Consider the following 24,174-nt stretch of genomic DNA (forward strand, 5'->3'; position numbering starts at 1 on the left):
TCGTAAGTCAGGGATTTGGATGGAGCCTAGCTGGAGATGCCTAAGATAGCTCAACTGGGCTCAACTTGTATAGAACCTTGGTTCTTCCTGCTGGTTGAGTTTCTGAGTTTTTTTTTTTTTTTCCACGTTGCATCTGCTGGAACAAGTATGTCTAAGATAGCTCCTTAGCTTAGGTGACTGATGTATGGGTCAGGATGGTTGAAAGTGTTGGGGAGGCTGAGTATCTATCTCTCCATGAGGCCATCTTGTGCTTCCTTAGCACGTGATAGTATCAAGGTAGTCAAACTTTTTACACTGTCCTTAGAGTAGGTGTTTCAAGAGACTTGGACAGAAGCTATGTGGCTTCTTATAACCTAGTTTTAGAAGTCCTGGAATGCCACTTTTATTGCATTTTATTATTTAAGGAATTCACTAAGTGTAGCCCAGATTCAAGGCAAGGGTAGAGAAGGAGAGAAATAGACACTACTTCCTTTGAGGGGAATAAAATGTATATATAGGAAGGAAGAAATTGATGGTAGCCATCTTGAAAATGAGCTTTCAAATCTATCCAGTTCTAAATAAGATGCTCTCTTTTCTTTTCTCTTCTTCTAAGATAGGTTTCACCACTCCTCTCAGATTTATGGCAGATGGATATCTGGGAATGGACTACAGAAGACAAATGATCCATTCAGATTCCTAGGATATTTCTTCATTTTGGACAATAGCTCTGCCTTCTATTGACAGTTAGATTTTAGGGTCCTATTGTAAAGACATCACATTCTGCAGGAGGCATCTAAACTCATTCATAAAGTTTGTCTTAATTGTTCTGGGATACTTCTTAGGAAATAACATCTGTTATCCTGGGAAGCATAGTAAGCTGAGACAAATTCTTATCTCAGAAGGATCCAGTCATGATTTTTGTCTTGTTGTAAACATAAACCATAAACATTCATGGGTCTTGGAAGTAGTTTGGTGGGGAAGGGTATGAAAGGAGATAGGCCTGGGTGTAAGTCTCAACTGCACCTCTGTAGGGCCTAGGATGAGTTCCTTAATTCTCAGACCCTCATTTTCCTTCTCTGGAAAGTGAATGAATGATGCTCACCTTGAAAGTTTTTATTAGGTTTTGATTGTTGGGACACAGTCCTGTATGAATCTCATGTTTTTGCACATCTTGGAGGCACTGATTGCCTTTCCTCCAGACTATCTTTTCAAGGTCGATTGTACAGCAGACAGACATGGAAGACAGTGACTTCCTCTGGGACAGAAGGCAGATTTGTTTCCTGACCAGGGTAAGAAGATAGTATCTACCTCCGAGGCTTACTGTCCATTGTAAAAAATTCAGCTTTCCTAAACTCAAAGTTTCTCTTCTTAATGCGATCAACAACATATACAGGAGTGAGGTGGCCCTCTTCCTACCACCCTAAGAACATTGAGACTTAAAAAACTTACGCAAATGCTAACACTCTCTATATCATTATTGCTATGATTAATAAAGTTCTTTGTTTCTGACCAGAAGCCTGTGCTTTGAAGTTGGGTGCTAGAGGCAGAGAGGGTATCAACAGCCTTGATCTTTCTCCTACTCACTCTGCTCCCTTCTACTCTGTCTACTGGTAATCTTAATCAGCCAGACCTAGAATGGGTTTATTTCCTCAGTCTTCCTCTTCCTATATAGATGTGATCTCTCTTATACAAAACATCATGACTAGGATTACCAATTTTGACTCTCTAAAGGAGGAGATAAAGGAGTTTAGAGAATCCTTTTGATCTCTTTTTCTCCAAAAAGAGTTGCTGAATTTTAGTGTCAAAAGCTGAATATTAACAATATTTTTCCCCTTCTGTATTTCTGTTTTAACAATTCTAAATCTCTCCTAAGCAAATTTATTGGCAGAATGGTATAAGAAAATGCAAAACAGAGAATCTCTCCTAAGTAAATTTATTGGCAAGATTAGTATAAGAAAATGCAAAACAGAAAATCTTGTAAATATTTCAAAACATGGCCATTGATACTAGCTCTCAAGAACTACTATAGAGTGTCTATGGCCATGCTACCCTGAACAAGCCCGATCTTGTTTGATCTTGGAAGCTAAGCAGGGTTGGGCCTGGTTAGTACTTGGATGGGAGACCACCTAGGAAGACCAGGTGCTGTAGGTGTAAAAAAATAAGGGATTGTAAGTTGACAACGTCCTTGAAATCTGTAAGGTCAACCAAGGATTGCCTTGCCTTAAAACAATAACAACAACAACAAAACTACTATAGAGTGATTCCGTCTCCCATTAATATGTAGATTCATTCAGTACATTGTGGTTAAGTTTGGTAACATCCTCTTTGCCTAGAGTGTTTCTCTGATGTAGTTGGCTATTTCAAATTCTATATTTCTATTCTTTTTGAAAGCTCAGTGTCCTATATGCCAGATAAAAGAACTGAAAATGTAGAAACCTATTGAATAAAACCAAGGCATTCCTATATGTATTTTCTGCATCATAGCTCTCTCCAGCCATTTCTGAGAGCTGTAATATAAATTACTAAAATTCTCAATGTCATTTTCAGTACCCTTAAGCACAACTTGGATTGGTTTAATAGCAGCTGAAAGAGAGAGGGCACTGTCTAGCAATGTGGTAAGTACATTTTATTTCTATTTTGAAAAATGTATCACTTGAGATTTTTACTAGGATGACGTTGGACTAACTCTTGCCATTTATGTGTACTATGCAATATAGAATGCACATCACCTGGGGGTGAACTTTATTTATGGACTCCAAACGACATTCTTTTCCTGGACCTAAAGCAAATCAATTCATTTTTCACAAGGAGGACATAGGGAGGTCAGTCAGTATGCCTACCAACAACACTGAATCACCTTCTCCCTTTTCCTCTCAGGTGCCTACTGAAAGTCATTTGAGTACTTAATGTTCTCAATTTATCTCAATTCAAAATATTGATCATTTACTAGGCAATTAGCATGGGGCTGAGCATCGTGTGGAATATTAAATAGGTACATTGAGTTTATAACCTTGATGGGTCAATTTGGCACTTAATGGAAAATAATGTAAGGCAAAATAAAAATTGTGCCCAAACAAGTAGTAAACCAAAAGAAATGGAAGCATGGATCTATACAAAGACTAGTATACAAATGTTTACAGCAGTTTCATTTGCAATATCCCAAACCTAAAACAATCTATATTAGTTTTTTATTGTTGTGTAACACATTCCCCCAAATTTAGTGACTTAAAACAACAAATATTAATTACCTCACAGTTTTTGTGGATCAGAAATTTGGCAGCAGTTTAGCTAGGTGATTCTGGCTGGCTGCGGTCTTTTGAAGTCCGGACTGAAATTGGAAGATTTGCTTCTAACGTGGCTCACTCACGTGGATATTCACAGGAGACAGCAGTTTCTCATTACATGGGCTTCTCCTTAGGGCTACTTGAGTTTCTTCATATCATGACAACTGATTTCCCCCAGAGTAGATGATCCAAGAGAGAGCAAGGAAGTCTAAAATCCTTGCATGACCTAGTTTCAAAAGTTTCATGTCATCGCTTCCTATTTATTTTATTCATTAGAAATGAATTGAAAAGTCTAGCTCACAGTGGAAAGAAGAGGAAAATTAGGCTCCACTTCTTGAGGAGAGTAATATCAAACAATTTAAACCACCTCACAAACTGTTTATCAACAGAAGAACCCATAAAGAAATTGTATCTCATGCAATAGAATACTGCCGATGAATAAAAAGGAATGAAGTTTTGATATACGTGACATAGATGAATCTCAAAATAATTATGCTGAGTGAAAGCAGTCTGACAAAAAAAACAAACAAACAAACACATACTATAGAATTTCACTGATGTAAAATTCTAAAAACTGCATTCTAAGCTATATATAGAGAAAGGAGATCAGTGTTTGCCTGGGGACTGGATTTGGGGGGAAGCAAGGGATGGAGTGATGAAGGGAAGGAGGGAGGGATTTGGAAAGAACACCGAGAAACTTTTGGAGATGATGGATATACTTATTATCTTGTGATGACAATTTTAGCGTTGTGTAAATATGTCAAAACTCATCAAATTGTAGGTTTTAAATATGTGCACTTATTGTATGTCAATTATACCTTAATAAGGCTGAAAAAAAAAAGGTAAAAACAAGAAGTTTTTCAGTTTGTATGCAATTATATTTTCCAGAACTTTACTTTTTAGTTCTGTTTCTTTAGTTACCAAATATAATTACTAAGTCTTGAACTTATCTATTGCAGAGTGGTTTTCAGTAAAAAAGGAATGTTATTAACCTCTTTTAATATAAGGTAACACTTTTGAGACTCTGGGTTCTTACTCAGTTAATCAACACACTTCAGGTTTTTATTTTAAAAATAACTCCTTGCAGAATTTTAATATATAAAGCTAACAATGTCTATTTTGTTTTGTGTGTTTATCCAAAATCAAATTTCTTCCTCTATAAATATGCTCCTTTATCTCAATTTATTAAAGCACCATTCACCCAACACCTCGATGTAGAAACATCTACTACTTCTCCTTCATTGACATCTTCCTGAACCCATCCCTCACAATTCATTTATTAATTCAAGAAATATTCATTGAGCAACTACCATATACCAGATGTTATACTAGTTATTAGGTATATAGCAGGGAGTAAATGTACCTGATTCCTACCATTATGCACACTACATTTTAGTGGACGATATAGACTCTAAGTCTGGTGAGTTCTACACTGGAAATGCCTCTTATATCTCCCCTGTCCTCCAGTCCCATTGCTATCAATTCCATTTAAACACTCATCATCTCTTGCCTAAAGTAATAGTCTAACTGGTCTGTCTTTTTTCTCTTTCCTCACACTAGTTTATTTCCCATAGCTGCCAAAATCTTTCTTCTAAAACATAGATCTGATTATGTTATTCTCTGATTCAGATAATTTTATTGGGTCCACATTACGAGATGAATAAAGTCCAAGTTCCCTTCAATGACTTGATCTCTACCTATTGACTCGGCCTCAATTTCACCAACTCACTTCCCTCATTTATTATAGCATACTATACTACTCAAAGGTCTCCATCTTGTTGTACGTGCTCACATCTGCTTACACACTTCGCTTCTTCTTGGAAATGACCTTTGGTCTCTTCTTTACCCAGTGCATCCTTAAAGATACTATTCAGATAAAATTCCTTTCTAAAGAACACCTATTTGTAAGCAGAATTTGTCAGTCTCTCAAACTCCCACAACATTTGTGTATTCTTGTAATTTAGCACTTATCAAGATATAGTGTAACTTAGTATTGAGGAAGAAAAAGCAGCCTAGTTTCCAGCTAGGCTAAGGTGTTATCCTGCTGAACATAACATTTTCACAGAGTATTAAAATTATATGAAGTTATTCTGTGGCTAATCCACTTAATGGATTAAAACATAAACAAGGACACTCCATAATCACCTCTGTGCTAACCACAAAAATGGCCACATATCTCCCTTTCCCAGCTAATGTGAGTGGCTGCTGCTTCTTTACCAATTACAGGCTAACCCCTTTTCATTCTTCCCTTCTCTTAGATAAAAATTATTGAGATAACCAATCACAGAATTGCTCCCATTTTCTGACAGTACTTAATCCAAATCAAACTGCTGCTTCCTTGAAACTTCTCCCAAATTATCTAACATCACCAAACTCTATATAACAAGTCCCTTCAACACTTTGTGAGATTTCCTTTTGCTCTTCATGGCATCAAGGCTCCTTTGTTGCAGCTAATAATAAACTCACCTTGTTTGAATGCAGGTATGTTTCTGGTGGTATTTCACTGTTGAGTATCGAAGTATTTACAAATTTGATCTTTCTACTAAACTATGGAAACTTTGAGATCTGGGGCATTCATTCATTCATTCATTCATTCATTTTGGCACTCCCTGTACCAAGCATAGTGCCTGACTAAGACTGAGTATATTTTTGTGGGACAAATGAATGAATGTGTATTTTATAATTGAAAACACATGCTTCAACAAACAGAAGAAACTGCTTTCACAAAACATGTTAATTCTCATCAGAGTGCTCTGCCAGTTTGCTACTGACTGAGTTTGCTTTTACAAGTAAAGGTGCTCCTGTGGTTTTGATGTTATTGCCTTTGGCCAGTTCCCAACATCAGCAGAGCTTATGTTTTTGATTTTGAAGTGGCAATAGCTTATATTGTACCTCTACAGTTCTTCATGATCTTCACCATTTCCAGCATGCATAGCCCACCAGGTGTGAGGCTGCTGTTATCCCAACTATACATTACCAGAAATAAGTCACAGTGGGAAAGCAGATTAGGATAGTTTAAAGTATGGGGAAAGAGAAGCTACAAAAAACTAGAAAGAAAATTGATTTCTAACTACAGTTAGACTTCATATTTGTTTTGACTTCCTGGATGATTCAAGATATAGTATAGTTGTCCTCTCTCTCCAGTATTTATTTCTATCTGTAGATTTCCAGAGCCCTCTCAATTTAAATCGTATGACTCTTCCTGTTTTGTGCTTTAATAATATATTATTCAAAGTAGAATTAAAAGTGTTAGTTCAATTCAAGACATTTACCCATTTTTGTCTAATATAGCCAGTTGGGTGATCAAGAACTATGTTTTTATATTTATCTATCTATCTATCTATCTATCTATCTATCTATTTATTTATTTATTTATTATTTTCATCAGAAAGACATGGATTGGAATCCAGAATTACCAACTTTCTGAATTTTAATTTTCCTCATCTATGATATAAAGATATCAATAGTAAATACCCTATAGAGTTGTGGTAAGAATTAAATGAGATAGCATATAAAAACCTTCTCTGACACATAAATTATTCAAAAATTACAGTTGTTATTAATGCAATTAGCTCATTATTTTTCATTAGCAGAAATTGCATTTATAAACCTAGGATGGACATGAGATACTATATACTGTGCAATATGATATTATATACTATTTTATATGTTATGATTATATAACGTATTATGATATTACCATATATAAACTGAAATATAGTGGTTTATATTACAGGTTTAGTCAAACTCATCATTTCAGTAATAAAAGCTTTGCAAAACTGGTTCATGTATATTATATCTTGCTTTAAATAAACTTCTAAATCTAGAAAAATAAATTCATTATGATACCTATCACAGTGAAAGTTTTAGAGATTGGACTGAATGACTTTCGAGGTTTCCTGTTGTCAGAAAGAGAACAGTAAATTTGATAAACTGCGGGACAGACTAAACCCAGTGAGAAAACAAGCAGAATCTAGTTTGGCTCTTGGGAGGCACAAGTATTATTATGTCTAGCTGTAGATGACAGAAGGAAGTTCAAACTGAAATTTTAATTAGACTAATAGGTAATATCTTGGTCTAAGCAGGAATTAGCAGTTGAGAATTCAAAAATATGTTGGAACGTAGCAGAGCATCTAGGTAATATATGTAAAGATATATTAGTATTATTAGTAGCTAATATTAATGAATTCTTTTTATATGCCAAAGGTTGTTCTGAGTTGCTCTTGTTAGCTCATTTAATCCTCATAATGCTCCAATATGGCAGGCACTATTATTATTCCTGTTTACAAATGAGGACGTGGAACTAAAGTGGAACGTGGTAAAATTTGATTCCAAACAAAAGTATGTCAGATTTCTTTGGGTTGGAGTTTCTTCAGGTATTTTTAATCTCTGACATTGTATTACTCACATCTAGATGATTGGTTTGAATCATTTTTATATCTTTCATGTTTCTCTTTAACATCCTTTTGTTTTTCTCTACATTGTGAGTAGATGCAATATAGTTGTGATTATTTTTCTCATGTTCATGTTTGCTAACTATTATCTATGTCATTTCTGGTTCCATTTTGATTGAATAATTTTTTACTTATTAAGGATTCTATTTTTCTGCTTCTTTGAATGACTGCTAATTTTCGATTGTGTGACAGACACTGAAAATTTTACTTCGTTGGCTGCTGAATATTCACATATTTAAAAAATATTCTTGAGCTTTATTCTGGGAAAGTTTAATCTTTTTGGAGACCTGCTTATAAGCTTTGTTAGGTGGAATCAGATTAGCCTTTAGGACTAATTTCACCCACTAGTGAGTCAATACCCTTCTGAGGACTCCACCATGTATTAAATGGTCTCATGTATTAAACCGTTTTTTAGTTTGGTTGGTTGATTGAGTTTTTTTTACTCTGACTGGAGGAAATGCCAAATATTCCTGGCCTCCTGTGAGCTCCGAGATTGCTCTACTTGGCCCCTTTGGGTGGTTCTTTCTAAGGCCATGGGTAGTTTCCTCGTATACATACAATGATCAGAACTCAGGCAAAGACTTGGTAGGGGTGGGGAGGAACTCTAAAGAACTCCAGAGCTCTGTTAAACTCAGAAGAATGTTGGTGTCTGCATTTCTCCTTTCTGCACTGCATTCTAGAAATTTTCTGTAGACAATAGGCTGCACCAATCTGAGAACTCACTCCATTGGATTTGTCTCTCAGGAATCCCTCACCGTCCTGTGCTGCTTCCTGTCCAATGTTTGTTTTCAGTTTTTTTGAGGCAAGAGGGCAATTCTTGTCTCCGTTATTTTATCTTGACAACAAGAAGAAGTCCCTAGTATTTTTCTTACTAAGTTGCCTGAAGTTACGACCTGAGCATATAATTTGTATTCCTAATCACAACACACAGAATTTAATTAACCATTTCATGATTGTATAATATTCTACGTGGCCTCAGCCAGCTCCTCATTTTGAGGTCTTTTGCCATTTTCCCCTACAACTTTATGTATTAGCTATGGCTCTTTCAGTTGAAAGTAACAGAAATTTTACTCAAACTCAAGAAATTAAGGAAAAAAGTCTTTTAAGCTTTTTTAGCTAAAAGTCCACAAAACAGAAGTTATCTCAGGCATGACAAGACAGGGAGAAGGGAAGTTTCCAATATGAAATTTCTGTGTCTCTATTTCTTGGAAATGTTCTCTGAAATGGCAGGCTAGATTGCTGTTGGCACTACAAGACATATCCTATCAGTTAACCTCAAGACATATATAAGTTTAAAACCTCTCAAAGAAAAAAAAGATGTCTTTTCCAATAGCACTTGTATAAAAGTGTTCATGTAGGCTCAGATTAGTCAGTTCGGACCATTTTAGACCCAGTCACTCTGGCCTGGGGCAAGAGGTTCTTTCATTGGCCAGGACTAGTCAAATTGCCCTCCTGTGACATACAGAATGGGTTAAGCATGGGAAAGTGGGGTTCTAGTATCAGAAAAAAGAGATGAGTTTTTGTTCAAGACAAGGGTGCACATGTTATACTTAGTATATAAAATAAAATCTTAGTTTCAAAAATAATGCAAAAACCCAGTATCATATCTGACACACAAAATAGAGAGCACTTACCTCTGTCAGTTGAGCTATTGAACAGAGCTATTGAATAGCTCTGTCAGTTGAGTTATTGAACCAAAGCCTAAATCTCTTAGACTAAGAACAGACTGGTCAAAGAATCTTGGGTATAGTGAAGTCTTCTAATTGAGGTCAGATAACCTCATCGATGAACATAAGATACTGTTGGAGCAGGGATAACACATTGCACCTTTAAAACTGAGAATCTATGATTCTTTTACAACATAATATAGAAATAGTGCTTTCATTAGCAAAATGCTCCTGGTACATAAACTCTCATAGGTGAAATTTTGTTACTGATTTTCAAATTAGAGTAAGACATCACTCCTTGGTGTCTTTCAATACAAGTTTACTAACATTAAATCATTTAGATTATTGAAAAGCATTTTCAACATTCAAATGAAATAGAAGTCTTATTATTATTGAGGAAAAGCACTAGGATTAACAATTGTATTCCATGTTATTCAACCAATAGGGCTTTCTGATCAAAAGCAGTTTGTTCCTTTAAAAATTCCAAGAATTGGTAGTGATTCCCTGATCTACTATTGGTGTAAAGGATTCTGAGATTGCGTTTGGATTAAGCTGGAAAGAGTGACTTTTTAACAGACTTTTTGTTTCAGTTTTAGCTATTTCAAGTATTAATATGACTCATGTTCTGAACCAAGAAAGCATAGTAACTACATGTAGCTCTGATTTCAGCTGATTTCTTGGCTTTGGGTAAATCATATAGAGTTATCTAAGTTTCTATTTCTACAAAAAAAAAAAAAAAAAGGCTTGTAACATAAACCACCACAGAGATTAACTAATAATGAAAACATATATACATACACACATATATGTACATATATATAGAGACAGATCCTTAATTTAAAAATTACATTTTTTAATTAAGGGGAAATAAAATTTGTGTTAGTGATCATCTTTAGGGGCAGGGAATCAGGAGGATGGCAAAGGGTAAGATCTCACAGATGCAATAGTATTAATAATTATATGGTTCTTAATTATATAATTAGAGCTCATCAGTATTTATTTACTTCGTAGTTTATCTTTTATAACATATAAGTATTATATATACCTTTTGATCGTATCAAGTATTACATAATAAAAAATAATTCCTTTGGAAAAAACACACCAGCACCTTGAGTAAAGGCACCCAGAAGAGCAAAATGATTCAGTTCCTTAACCTTGTACACCTATATTCTAGATTAGACTCTTTTTTAGTTTAACACATGCCAAAGAGGTTGCACAGGGCATCATGGGAGATGATAGACACAAGCCTACTCTGAATTTTTTGTGGACACAATTCGTTTAAAAACACAAAATGTACATATGTCTGTATCCTTAAGTACAGGATATAGAAGCCATAGCAAGTGTAGGATTCTTACACTGACAGTTTCCGCTTCTTCACCATTTCATTTTATGTTCTTGGACTTGTTTCCCTAACATTCTTATAGAAATCACTATGCCACATTGACAACTGGTTCCATTGTACTGGTTTTCTGGTTACCATATGCTAAGGACTCTTTTTTCTGAGCTTCAGAGACATCACTAGTGAGTCAACTGGTCACTTTCACGAAGAGGCCTCTACTGGCTTTTATACAACTTATAAAAATCTCTCTCTACAGTATATAATTTCTTTCATTAAAAGAGAATAAAATATCTCATCTAACCATAATTGTTCATTGCTTATTACATATTGCTGTGCTCTATACTAAGGATTCAAATATGGAAAAAGTCTCTCTACCTTATGGTGTTTCAGTGGTATCATTGGCCTCACAAGGTTGGTACAAACTGCATTTGAAATATAGGAGAAGCTGCTTTCAAGTCAAAGGTGACAGGACACACAAATTAAAGTGAGTTAACAGTTCCTAGTTACCATAGTGGCTGAGCTTGATTTATCTACCATCTTATTTAGCCATGTTATCTCTGATTGGAATTTGAAATGTGAGCATGAATAGAAAGTTATAGGTCATAAGGGTCATAAGGCATCTTGGGGCGGGACTCTGGAGAGACAATCCAAAAGCTCTTGCTGAACAGGTCCCTGAAACTGTCCTGGTTTGTGTTCTCCCCAAGGCTGAGATGTTCAGCCCTCCCTGAGATTTCTTGAAAGCATTCAAGATTTTCCCAAGAAATCTTTTGTTTTCAGTTTTTAGCCTCAATCCATTTCTGTCCCTTACAACCTATGAAATTTATCAGGTACTGGAGGTTTCCGAACAGAGGCAGCATCTGAGCTGAGACTTGAAGGGCAAACACAAAATTTCTAGATAAATATCTAGGTAGAGAATATAGATTTTCAATTTGCATTTTGGCTATTTGTCAGAGCCTAGATTATTATCCTCCAGAATAGTCTTTTGAAATCTGACTGGTCAGGGTGAACAGTAGAACAAACACTACTGAGAATAAACATTGGAAAGACTGTTGAGAAAGATTGTATTAAAAACATGTCTCTTTTCTCCAGCAACCACATACTTCAAGTGTTTGAGCAGAAGCCAAACAAATGTATATCTTTGGTGTTGTCAATTTAAAACTAATTATATCATGCCAAGAGAAGTTTATATACATAAATATATAATTTTTAAAAACTATAAGTGGTAAATTTAAATAATTAAACTTGAATACTCAAAACTAATCATTTATTTACATACATGATCTCGAAAGTCAATAGCATTCAGTAGTCTATTAAATGTAGCTGTTATAGAATGCTTAGGCAAATATTTTGGCTCTAGTTAAGCTTATAAAAGGTTTATTACAGAAATTAGGTAAGCAGGTAACCAAATCAATCACTCGATTTACTTGCCTTAATCAAATAAGAAGTCAATGAAGTTGAAGGGAAAAAAATCATATAGATAAAAAACAAAAACAAAAACAGAAAACAAAGTTAGTGTTGGATTAAAGAAAAGTGGGTTTTTTTTTGGTTTTTTTTTTTTTTTTTGATAGCAATTGGGTTGGCATAACAAGAAAAAGGTGAAGATTTGAAAGTAAAAAGATAAAAGTTTTGATCTCAAAAACTTTTTGGCCAATTCTTTTTGGTCTGCTCATTCCACCCAGAGGGCAACTGAATATTTCTGCAGAGGCTTCTAGGGATTGGGAGGTCCAGGGTAGTAGAAGGGAATCAGCAATTTTGAGTTTCCCTGGGGACATAATGCAGCAAGCATAGACTTGCACTCCCTAAGAGTGCAGCATCATCACAGGAATTTGCCAAGCTAATCTAATTTTGCCATGGAATTTGCAGATCTAAACACAAGACCTCTCTTCATACCCTCCAAAGAAACCTAAAGGATTTATAGCTTTTTCTGTCTGAGGACTTTGGAGTGTCTTCTGACCTAAATTTCTGGTCTATTGAAGATTACTTTGACAATTTCTTAAACTTAGGATTTGTGTGTGTAAAAACCCACAAGACTTTAAGGAGCTAACAAATTCTCAGGAGTCTCTTAACCTTGCGGTGCCCAAGTGCTTTGCTAACAGAGCCAGCAGCTGTACGAGTCTTAGATTAGAATCCTGTCATAGAAACACAATAAAGCCACATGAAAGTACATGAAACATCAGCTATATATACTCAAATAGGTTACACGAATGGAATTGACAAATGCATTTTGTCCTTAAATATGTAGAATTTTGTCTGTGTAGACATAAAACAAAAGAATCTCTGTCAACATGGCTTGTCTTCAGAGCTGTAATAAATAAATAAAGCCCAGGTTAGTGAGATAGCTATCCAAAGATTTGGATGAATATCATTCATTTTTAAATTTTGTTGCTTTTAAAAGATTTACTTAGGAAGTAAAAAATCAATAAAAATGCAGATGGCTGAAAAATAGAAAAGTAACAATAGGCTTAAAATGAAAAATATGTCCCTGACCAACCTTCATGTCTTGCTACTCAAATATAATTTTTGACTTTTTTAGCTATTTCTTCTATTTTTTAAGTCTGTATTTCTAAATGACAAATTGAGACTAGTATTTCTTCTGGTTATTAATTTTAGGCATCCTATTACAACAGATGTTATACTACCATATCTCTCCCTCTACCTATTTCCTATTATAGTCTATTATTTTAACTGAAATCGATACTTAGTATAAAATCATTACAAAGTTGTAAATACTATTCACTGTTGAGCTAAATGTATCATGTATGCTATGATACATATCCCCTTTTTGCAGCAGTTTTTTATCTTGTCAAATTTACTTGTAGCACTTGCTATCCACATATCCTCTCCTCCCCTGCACTCAACCAAAATGCTCCATAAAATAAAGTGGCCTGAATAGCTTTTTCTTTTTTTTTCTTTTTTGCTTCTAGAATACATCGGGTCGAGGTCTGTTCTTCACTCCAGTATGGGCTGCATGGCCAGTGACCTGAGAGTCCTCTTTGCTGCCTATTGGGTTGGTTCCATTTTTCTCATATTTCAATTTTTTTTTTTCCTTTTACTCCCTGATTTTGCTGGAGTCCATTTTTTAGCAGCTTCTTTTGAAAGAGTGCATGGAAAGAAAATATTTTATCCTCTTCATATCTGAATATGTCTTTATTCTATGCTCATTTTTGAATGATATTTTGAGAGTGAAAATTATTTTGTTTCATCGTTTTGAAGGTGTTACTCCACCGTCTTTTAGTTTACAATGTGTTTTCTTTAGAAGTAAATGCTATTCTCGGCCCTCAAGGTTTTCGACTGGAAATTTATAACTTCTCTATTTCTGATGCATTGTTGTGGGTCTTCCTTTTAATGTGCCATGCATTTGGTAGCCTCTTCTAATTTGTAGACGCATATCCTTTCATTGTAGGAAATAATCTCATATGGTTTCTCTGACTATTTCTTTTCCATAATTTCCTCTGATTTCTCTTTCTGGAATTCATTTCTGTTAGATGTAGAACTTTCTAACGTAAATCTCTCTAGCTATCTTTTTTCTTATGTTTTCTACCTTTTTATGTCTTTGCTTAACTTCCTGAGAGTTTTCAATGACTTTATCTCCTACTTCTTTGAATTTTAATATTTTTAATTTCCAATATTCTTGCATTTTTTTCATTTAACTTTTTTCTTGTCTTTTTCTTATCTTTTTGAGGATTGTAATTACAGGTTTTTCTTTTTTAATATTCTCTTTTGTTCCCTGCACACTGTTTTTCTTATAGTTTCTTTAAATGTCTGTTTAAAATATTTTTATTTATGTTAGAGATGTCTTAACTGCCTGGTAATCTTCCATTGCCCATTCACATTTAAGAGTGAGATATTACAAAATCTGATTAAAAGGTTCTAAAAATGTGGGCTTTATCTTTTGGCAGACTTTATTTTATTGGGTTTGAGCAGAGATCCAGCCATTTTATTGGGGAACCTCAAAATATAAATTCTCTGGGTCTACATGATTATTCTCACAGAAGCCTCCATTTCCTTCTTGGGACTGGATATTTCAGTTGCCAGTGTTCTGTACAAAGACGTAGTGGGGAGGGAGTTTGGGTGATTCACAGACATCCTGTCAATTAATTCCTACCCTTTCCATCTGCCCCAATTTCATACGGCTCTACTGGGATCACCAATCATAAGAGGCTTCCACCTGACCACAGAGGTAATCGTGTAACCCAGGGCTAGTTAGTTACAGACTCTATACAATTGCCATGTGATATTTTTCAGGTATACATATGACCCAGGAAGAGCTAAACAGATGACATGGAGCTGGAGGAATCATAGCCTTTCTTCTAATGATCATAGCTGTTTGATCTGCATACATTTCTGGAACTACCAGTGGTTACATTATGGAGAAAACCTGTCTGAAGCAAGAGAAAATGATGTCACACTGAGAATTAGTGTGATAAAGATAGAGTTTGAGTTCTGGGACCCAGTCATGCCCAAGTTTGCTTCATCTCTGAAACTTTACAGAGATGAGCAAATAATAAGAAAGCCCCTTTTAACTTAGACAAAATTGAAACTGGTTTCCATTCCTCATAATCTAATGTGTCTTGACTAATGCATTGTTGTTCTATAGGGTATATTTAGCAAGTTATTGCTACATTAAGAAAAGTAGTAATGGAAATAAAATATTTTAAAACAAAATAAGGTATGGGAACTCTTATTTTTATACAAAACAAACTATTCAAACTGGTTTAAGCAAATCATTACTTTCATAGAAATGAAAAGTTGATAAAGTTGATTGATTTGGCACAACTGAATCTATATGTTCAAAAAAAGTCTTTAGAATATCCTTCTTGCTCTTTGCTCTGCTCTCTGTGGCCGAATAGTCCTCAGACAACCTCTTCCTGCATGGTGATAAGATTCCATCAGCTCTCATCTTAAATTCTACCAGCCTAGAAAACCTTGAAAGAAAGAGAACTCTTATCCCAAATTGACTTAGCCTGGATCTTGTACCTATCTCTGGACCAATTGCTGCGACTCAGATGAGAGGTGGTGGTGGTAGTCAGTCCTGTCTGAACCACATGGGCACAGATATGATTTTGAATGTAGTTAGAAAAAAGTACAAGCCAAATCTTGCAAAAGCAAATTGGACATGGAATAAAGCTTAATAAGAATGAACTGATAGAGGTCTTAAAGAAAGGATATCAAGAAAGTGATGAGAAAGTAGTAGAAAGAACAAAATAATGGCAAAAAAAAAAAGAAGAAGAAAAGAAAATAGGAGAAAGCAGAAATGCTGAGCTGAGGCAACTTGTATGTTAAAGTTATAAAGAAAGCAAAAAGAATTTTGTGTAGAGAATAAAGATAGACCATCCTTTAGATCATATATTGAACAGAGAAAATGTTTTGATTGAGGTTAATTTCTTCTAAAAGATACTTTTCTCATCTAACCAGAAATGGCTAGTGAAAGAAATTTATATTTGCTGATCTATCCATGTAGCATACATATGAATGATGGCCAACTGGGGAAATTGTAAACTAAATCACAATTTATTTGTAATAGAGTAGGGAAATATATTCACTGAAAGAAGGGTAGATATTTTCAGTACTCTGGAAATAGAATTCTAATTAATTTATAGATTTAAAAGGCCATTCTGACTCAGCCTCATAATTTGAGTAATAAAACTCTTCTAATGGCTTTACAACAGATTTATAAAATAAATGAACAAACTTAATCAAACCACAGTGCTTGGCCAATACAAACGTTTCTGTTGTTAGCAATTTACTCCATCATTTGAGAGATTTAGCTGTGAATATGGGTAGCTACAAGCCTCATCATATTCCATGAATATATTAGCTGGACCTTCGTAAATGCATTTTTATAGTAAATTAAGAAAGGCATACTTTTAGCAATCAGCTTAAGAAAAACAATTATTCTTTCTTCTTTTTTATAATAATGAACAATAATTTCTTTGAAGTTCCATAGAGATATATAGTAAATGAATTTTTAAAAGACTCTCTAAGACATTATATTTAAAGGAGTTAAAGTTTCAGCATTTACTATTATTTCAGTTGACTAGAACAAATATACAGAAGTGTCCATTTATTAGATGTTTTATGTATCTATGGCTTTAACTTGGGAACACAAAGGCAGACAAGGTTATTGATTTATAATTTGTTTAAAAATTATAGATCATAAAGTCTATTGTCTATAGTTGTTACCTTGAAGAAATAGACTTAGGCCATGTAAAGGGGCTGTCTACAGGAAGGGGGAGGCACCAAGGATTCCCTCCTGCCCATAGAGTTCAAGGTGGGGGCCGGGGATGGCTTCATCCATATGTACCTGACATTTACTCCATAAGTAAAAAGTTGTTTTATGTTATTATGAGGTCAGAACTTCTTTGAGAATCTGATAGTCGTCATAGGTCTTCCCCACAGCAACATGCACACACACATATAGTATATATAATTTCTGAAGGTCAGCTATGAAGCCCAGAATCTTTGGATCAGATTAAGTCCTTTTGTGTACAGAATAAAGGAATGGATATTTCCTTTGGAATATGTGTTGAAATGAACATGAAAAACAAGACATCGATTAATGTAATGATCTAACTTGGAAAGTCACTTGTATACAGATTTAAAGAATTTTATTCACAAGAGAATTTTCTTTAATAAAAAGAGCTAGAAAAGGAGAAAAAAGAACAATTAGTAGGTAGTTGGGACATTTACCTCCATTGAGTTAAGGGAAAATGGCATTGGTAGAGTCAACCAAGTACTTCTGCTGCCCTAGAGGGTTTTAGCCTGCAGGGGGAAGAAAATCTAGAGGATGGTGATAAGATTGCGTGCAGGTTTAGGGGATGGGGCCTAAGAGTAGGAGAGATTATTTGGTCCAAAGTCTGAAATCTATGTGGAAGTTATTGAGAGGGGAGCAAAGAGGAGAATTTGTAAGGTGTTTACTGTGCATAAAGAAGTACTACCCATAAATTTTATGTAACAACTTTGAATAAATTTATAAATTTGTAGTAAATCTAAATCTCTAAAAATTTACAAATAAATTTGTGAATTTGAAGTAAATCTAAAAATGTAAAAATATAAATTTGCAGCAAATCTCTCCAACTCAGCATATCTACTCCTATAGAAATTCTGGTGCATGTACACAGAGAAATGTTGATAGCAGCAATATCAATAGCAGCAAAAATCTGGGAATATAAACATCCATTAATATCAGAATGGATAAATTGTGAAATGGTCACAAAAAGGAACACTACACATCAGTGAAAATAACAAACCAGAGATATATGTGTATATATATATATACACATACATACATACATACATACATACACACACATATATAGTAAAAGAACAAAAAAATGCATGGGAGCAATGAACATCAAATTCATGAAAAGGATTGCCTCTGGGATGGAGGAAAGAGTATTCCCTCAGAGATAGGTACACCGGTGGCTTTAGCTCTATTAGTACTTTTTTCCTAAGGTGGGTAGTGGGTACATTTGAAGAATTAGCCTCTTCTTAAGAAGTATGCTTTCTCTTTTTTAAAAATTTATTTATGTAAATTAGTTTCAAGTATACAGTATATTGGTTAGACATCTGTATAGTTCATAAAACGATCCCCCCCAATTGCTCCCTCCCTCCTGGCCCTCCACCTAGCCAACTTATTAATGCTTTAAACTGCGTTCCCTCTGTGTTCCCCATCCAGTGACCAACTATCAACTACTACATTTGTACTTCTTTAACCATTCACCACATTCTCTCAGCCCCCTCTCCCCTGTTACCAAATTGTCCACTATATTTGTGTCTTTTTTTGATTACTTTATTCTTTTTGTTCCTTAGATTCTGTATATAAGTGAAATCATATGGCATTTATCTTTTCTTATCTGATTTATTTCACTCAGCATAATAACCTCTAGGTCCATCCATGTCATTGCAAATGGTAGAATTTCATTTTTTAATGGCTGAGTAATATTCCATTGTATATATAAACCATAATTTCTTTATCCAATTGTCTGTTGATGGGCATTTAGGTAGGTTGCTTCCATATCTTGGCTATTATAAATGGTGCTGCCATGAATATTGGAGTGCATAGATCTTTATGAATTATTGTTTTTGTTTTCTTTGGGTAAATACCCAGAAGTGCAATTGCTGGGTTAAAAGGTATATCCATTTTTAATTTTTTGAGAAACCTCCATACTGTTTTCCATAGCAGCTGTACCAATTTGCAATTCCACCAACAATGTATGAGGGTTCCCTTTTATCTGCTTCCTCGCCAACGCTTGTTGTTTTTTGATTTATTGATGAGAGCCATTCTGACAGATGTGAGGTGATATCTCATTGCAGTTTTAGTTTGCATTTCTCTGATGGTTAGGGTCAGTCTAACTCTTTTTTATCGGCATACAGAAATACAGTTGATTTATGAATACTGATTTTATATCCAGTCACTTTCCTACACTTATTAATTTGAATAATTTAAAAAATTGTATTTTAATATCATCTATAAGCAAATAGAATTTGGTTTCCTCTTTTCAATCCCTATATCTTATTACTTATTTTCTTCTTTCTCTGTGCTGACTAGACCAGTAAAATGCAGGTGGGCAAGGATGAGGCATCTCCATGTGAGAAGAGTACTACGTTCAATATAGTGGTTGTAGTAGTTGTCTTTTTCAATATCAAATTTTAAATGAAAACAAATTTAAAACTTCTCCATTAAAAATGATACTGCAGTAGTTTTGGGTAGATAGCCTTTATCAGGTAAGGAAACACAACTTTTTTTAGATGATTTTTCTAGTATCTGGTTGTATTCTAGCTGGAGGTAGGGTACTTTAGTCAAAATGCTTAAAAATTCATTTATTGTTACCCAAACACCCTGCTCATCTAATTCTTAAGAAATGGGTGTCATTCCTGGAAGGGAAAAGGAAGTCAGTGATTGAACTGCTCTTATAATTCGAAGTTTCTGGCCAGCTCCCCTGCTGGGGATTGGATCTCCTGGATGCTTAATGGCTGAGTAATTGCTACTCAAATTTTTTTTTGCAAGTAGCATTCTGGGAAGTAGAGAAATGGGCTTGGGCGATAGAAACATCAATAAATAACATAGTGGTGGAAAACACTGATGATTGAGAAATACTGTCAGCTAAATGAGAGTGTAAACTTTTAAGTTTATGGAAAAATACTGAACTGTTCTAAAGAGGGTGTATGTTAACGTGGTCAGTTACTGGGATTCACATCAAATTCACGACCACGCATGGAGACATACTCCACCTAGGTGCTCAGCATGGAAAAGCTATTACATAGCGTCCTCCACCAGGGGGCAATCATGCGATGCTTGGAGCCCCGAGTGCTAGCGCTGATGCCAGTGCTAGGGCATCCAAACAACAGTGTCACCTCCGGCACAAGTGTGGTAGGTATTCTTCCTCTCTGCTTGATGTGGGGCCCTCAGGTCACAGCCTCAGGCCCTGTCAGGCTGACAGTGGGGCAGGATATGTCACAGCTGGGCATCTTTCAAACTCCTGTAATGGGTAGGACAGATTTTTTAATCAGTCTTGAGCTGCACACAAGTTTGGAGGTAGGAAACAGCCCTGAGTTTATCGCCGTTATGAAGAGAAACATGACCTACAACCATAAGGAAACAATCAAATCACTTTCTAGACAGAACCTATAGGGCGCTAGGGTTGGATCCCCATGACTATCTCCTAGGAAGTCCCCTTTCTCCTAACTCCAAAGTTTGCTAGTAGGGTGAGAATACCTGAGAAAAGTCCTACTCACCCAAGCAGGAAAAAGGACAGGAAAACAAACAGATATAGTGAACATGCCTCTTTGAAAAGAACCAGAAAGATTTAACTGGGACACCGTATTTAATTCACTAGATGTTAGAGTTTTAGGCTGGGAGTGAAGGTTGGTTCTCTGTTAACTCCTACACTAAGCTTTGGTGTCCTGAGGCAGGACAGGAAGATATACTTGGGGTGAGGTGAAACGAAGTATCATAACATGCAGAAACAGAAGCACCATGAGTATTTTGTTTCCTCTTCTAGTGTGTAGTGGATATGCAATCAAATGATCTGTTCACATCATTCCCCAGTCATCTGCAATGCTAACTCTGTCACATCATTTCCAAATATGTTGTGAATAATCCTAAAATGTAAGTTTGAAGGCATTTATCCTACTCACTTTTAAAAACAACTCAATTACTTTAGCATTTAAACGTTAATTTTGTGTTCTAAATTAATGCTTACCCATCTCTCTTGGTTGTTTTTCCTTCTACCTTTTTAAATTCCTTGGTAACATGGTGAAACTTGGTGGTTATAGAAGATTTAAAAGCTTTGGTTAGTAAATAAATAGAGTAAAAAGTTTCGTTACAGATAACTTCATGATTTGTGAGGCTTAGTGCAACATGAAATTGTTAGCCCTTTGTTGCCATTAAAAAAGTATTATTGTATAAAGCTTTCCCCTTTAAAACTATTTTATTTCTTGTAAGACATAGTAGAGATAATTGCCATTCTAAGTAAATAAATATTAAAATTTTGGATTATTAATATGAATTTTATCATTCATCTTTATACTGTGCAGTGTCAATTTTAATAAGTATTTAACTCATGTGGAATCATCAGTATTTCAGTTTATATGTACACAAATATTTCATTTTTGCCTAAACAATTGAAGTCACAAAACTGTTTTATGTATTTCTTGTTACTCAAACATTCTACTAACACTCTTTACCTTTGGCTTACTGATTAGTAACGAAGCATTGAAATTAAAAGGAACTATGTATGGGTTGTCCTATCCTCTTTTCTTTTATGTCATAATCATTAGCACAAATTTTAGCTAAGTAGTATGAATAAGAGAGGATTATGGAAGGGTACTTTGGATATTTATGTTTCTTAGAATAGCATTACTTTGTTCATGACCTATTGGGGCTGTCAGGGTTCCCACTTAGCCAGTCTTAGATGTGTTGGTATAGGATGAGCATAGAATTTGACAGACCAATGATGCAAAGGAGTTCGGTGAGACACAAAGCTGGTTCAAGTTAAATTTGTTACAGAAGCTGCATACAATTACTAATATTGTATGTAAATAGTTGGCAAGGTACTATGGATATGCTCAGGTGTAGCTCTCCTGCTCCACTGTCTCACTAAACTTCACTTAGAAAACAAGTTCAAAGATAAAATTATTAAGAATGCAAGGTAGCAACAGCAGAGCTTTTAACCAAGAGCAGGGCACTTCTGAGAGCGGGCTTTGTGCAACTGTGCTTGCTGCATGCCCATGAAGCTGGCCCTGGAAACTACAAATCCAGGCCCTGATATTGTCCTTTCCTTTTTCTTTCCTGGTGCTTTCAGATTTCTCCTGGCTATGACTTACTATCTGGGCTACTAAAAGTTGAGTTGCTTTTATAACAGTCCCTTGGCATTGGTCTACTTAGGGTGAGCACAGTTGTAGAAAGAGTCAACAGAGCAGAGTCTGTCTGAGATTTCAGGGATGCTTCTCTTAGGGATGTCTTGTCTTCTCCCAGATCAGAAAAAGGTCTGAGACACAGAAGAGGTCATGTACATGACCCAGAATATCATATTTTGACTCACACTTCTGCATAGTTGTCCTTCACATATCAGGCACTGCCTGTCGATGAGAAAACACTGAACTTTGCTGGAATGTCATGCAAATCTCATCAAGGGTCTGGAACTTTCCTGATTACAAATACCAGTTTTACGATTACTCTAAATTCTGCATCTCTAGCCCAGTGACCTTTTCTTTGAATTTCAAAACCACAATTCTAACCATCTACACGACTCTCCACTAGAATGTTTCATTTGTACCTCAAACTCAAAATATCTAACTCTGAATTCATTGCATTATTTCCCAGTTGTTCTCCTGTTCCTTCTTCAAGTATTTCCATTTTGGTGGGCAGCTATACCACCTCAGTCTTTTCTGTCTTTACAACACTCTTGCCAATGGATTGGCAAGTATATTGAGACAAGCTTTTAACTGTCTTGAATCCAGTCCCCTCTCTTTATCTTCATTGCCCCAGCATAATTCAGTTAGTCATCAGCTCGCTTCTATATTTGTCTCTCTGTCTCCAGACTCATTCCTTCCCAAATAGCCCCTAGACTGCCAGTAGACTGTTTTTTTTGTCTTGAAAAAGAAACTTATGAAATAGTTCAAGCATTGAAGAAGTCTAGAGCAGCTTATAGTAAAACCTATATACTTACAACTAAGTTTTGCTAAATTTTAATTCCCCAAATTTGCTTCATATTTTTAAAAACTAAATAAAACATTACAAATACAGAGATAGTTGCTTGTGTATTTCCTCCTGTCCCATTCCCTTTTTCCCTAGAGATAACTACATTTGGTATGTATCCTTCCTGTTTTTGTTTTTATGTACTTATTATACATGGATTTTATCTGTAATACACATATATTATGAATTTTAAAAATTTCCATAAATGTCTTTATACTGTATTCTGCTACTTTCTCATTACACTGAATGTAGTATTTTTGGAATTTAATCTCGTCAAAGCTGGCTATTTCAGTAATTTATTTCAATATTCCAATTTCCATTTTTGTCATTTAGTATTTCATTGTTTGAGAATATCAATATTTGGTGATCCAGATTTTTTGGTCATATTGAGGTTGTTTTCAAATGAGGTAACAATATTCTGAACCATATTTCTTTGTGCAAATTTAAGAGTTTTTATAGTGATAAGTTCTAAGAATGGAATCGTTGGGGTATGTTTTACTTGACTACATGATGCCAAATTCCTCTCCAAAGTGGTTGCACTGATAGAGATTTTCTCTAGCAATTTTTACTCCTTTGTTCAACAGCTCTGTTTATACGTAGAACTCTTTTTAAATTTCTTTTTGTCAAAATGTTGGACTTGTAATGATATATTAGTGTTGTTTTCATTATTTTTCCTCACTATTAAGAAATATATGTGATCATTTCTTATGCTTGTTGGCCATTCAAGTGTTATTTTCTTAAATTGTCTGTTCATATTGCTTACCCATTTTTTTTGTTGCATTTTTTTTTTCTTATTGGTTTGTAGAAATTTGTAAATTTTGCATACTAATCTTATGTTGGATATAGGCATTGCAAACATATTCTCTCTTTGATTTGTCTTTCGTTTTGTTTATGGTGTCTTTTAAAATGTAAATATAATATAGAAAAAACTTATCAATTTTCTTTATGGTTCTTGATATTTTTGTGTCAGTGTCTTATTTAAGAAATCCTTTCTTATTCTATGGTAGTTAAAAAAAATCTTCTATATTTCCTGCCAAAAAAGGTAAAAGTTTTGATTTTTCCATTTAGGTAAAGACTTCATCTATCCAGGGCATTTTTCATGTATAGCAAGGTGTAAGAACATTATTTTATTTTTTTTCCATTCAGATTTCTGTATCACTCCTAAGAAAGAATAATTCCTTGATATGATCAAATATCCAATCGCTATTTAAATTCCTATTGTCTCACGTCATAAATGTCATGTTTTCTA

The 24,174-nt window shown here is 34.9% G+C and overlaps 1 pseudogene; it reads left to right on the top strand.

Annotated features, from left to right (window-relative positions):
* The first annotated feature begins 2,011 nt into the window (after positions 1 to 2,011).
* LOC120597232 (uncharacterized) lies at positions 2,012 to 2,130 on the top strand (annotated as a pseudogene).
* Positions 2,131 to 24,174: the final 22,044 nt, after the last annotated feature.

The sequence above is a fragment of the Pteropus medius genome, unplaced genomic scaffold (genome assembly GCF_902729225.1).
Source record: "Pteropus medius unplaced genomic scaffold, Ma_sr-lr_union100, whole genome shotgun sequence".
NCBI classification, from domain to species: domain Eukaryota; kingdom Metazoa; phylum Chordata; class Mammalia; order Chiroptera; family Pteropodidae; genus Pteropus; species Pteropus medius.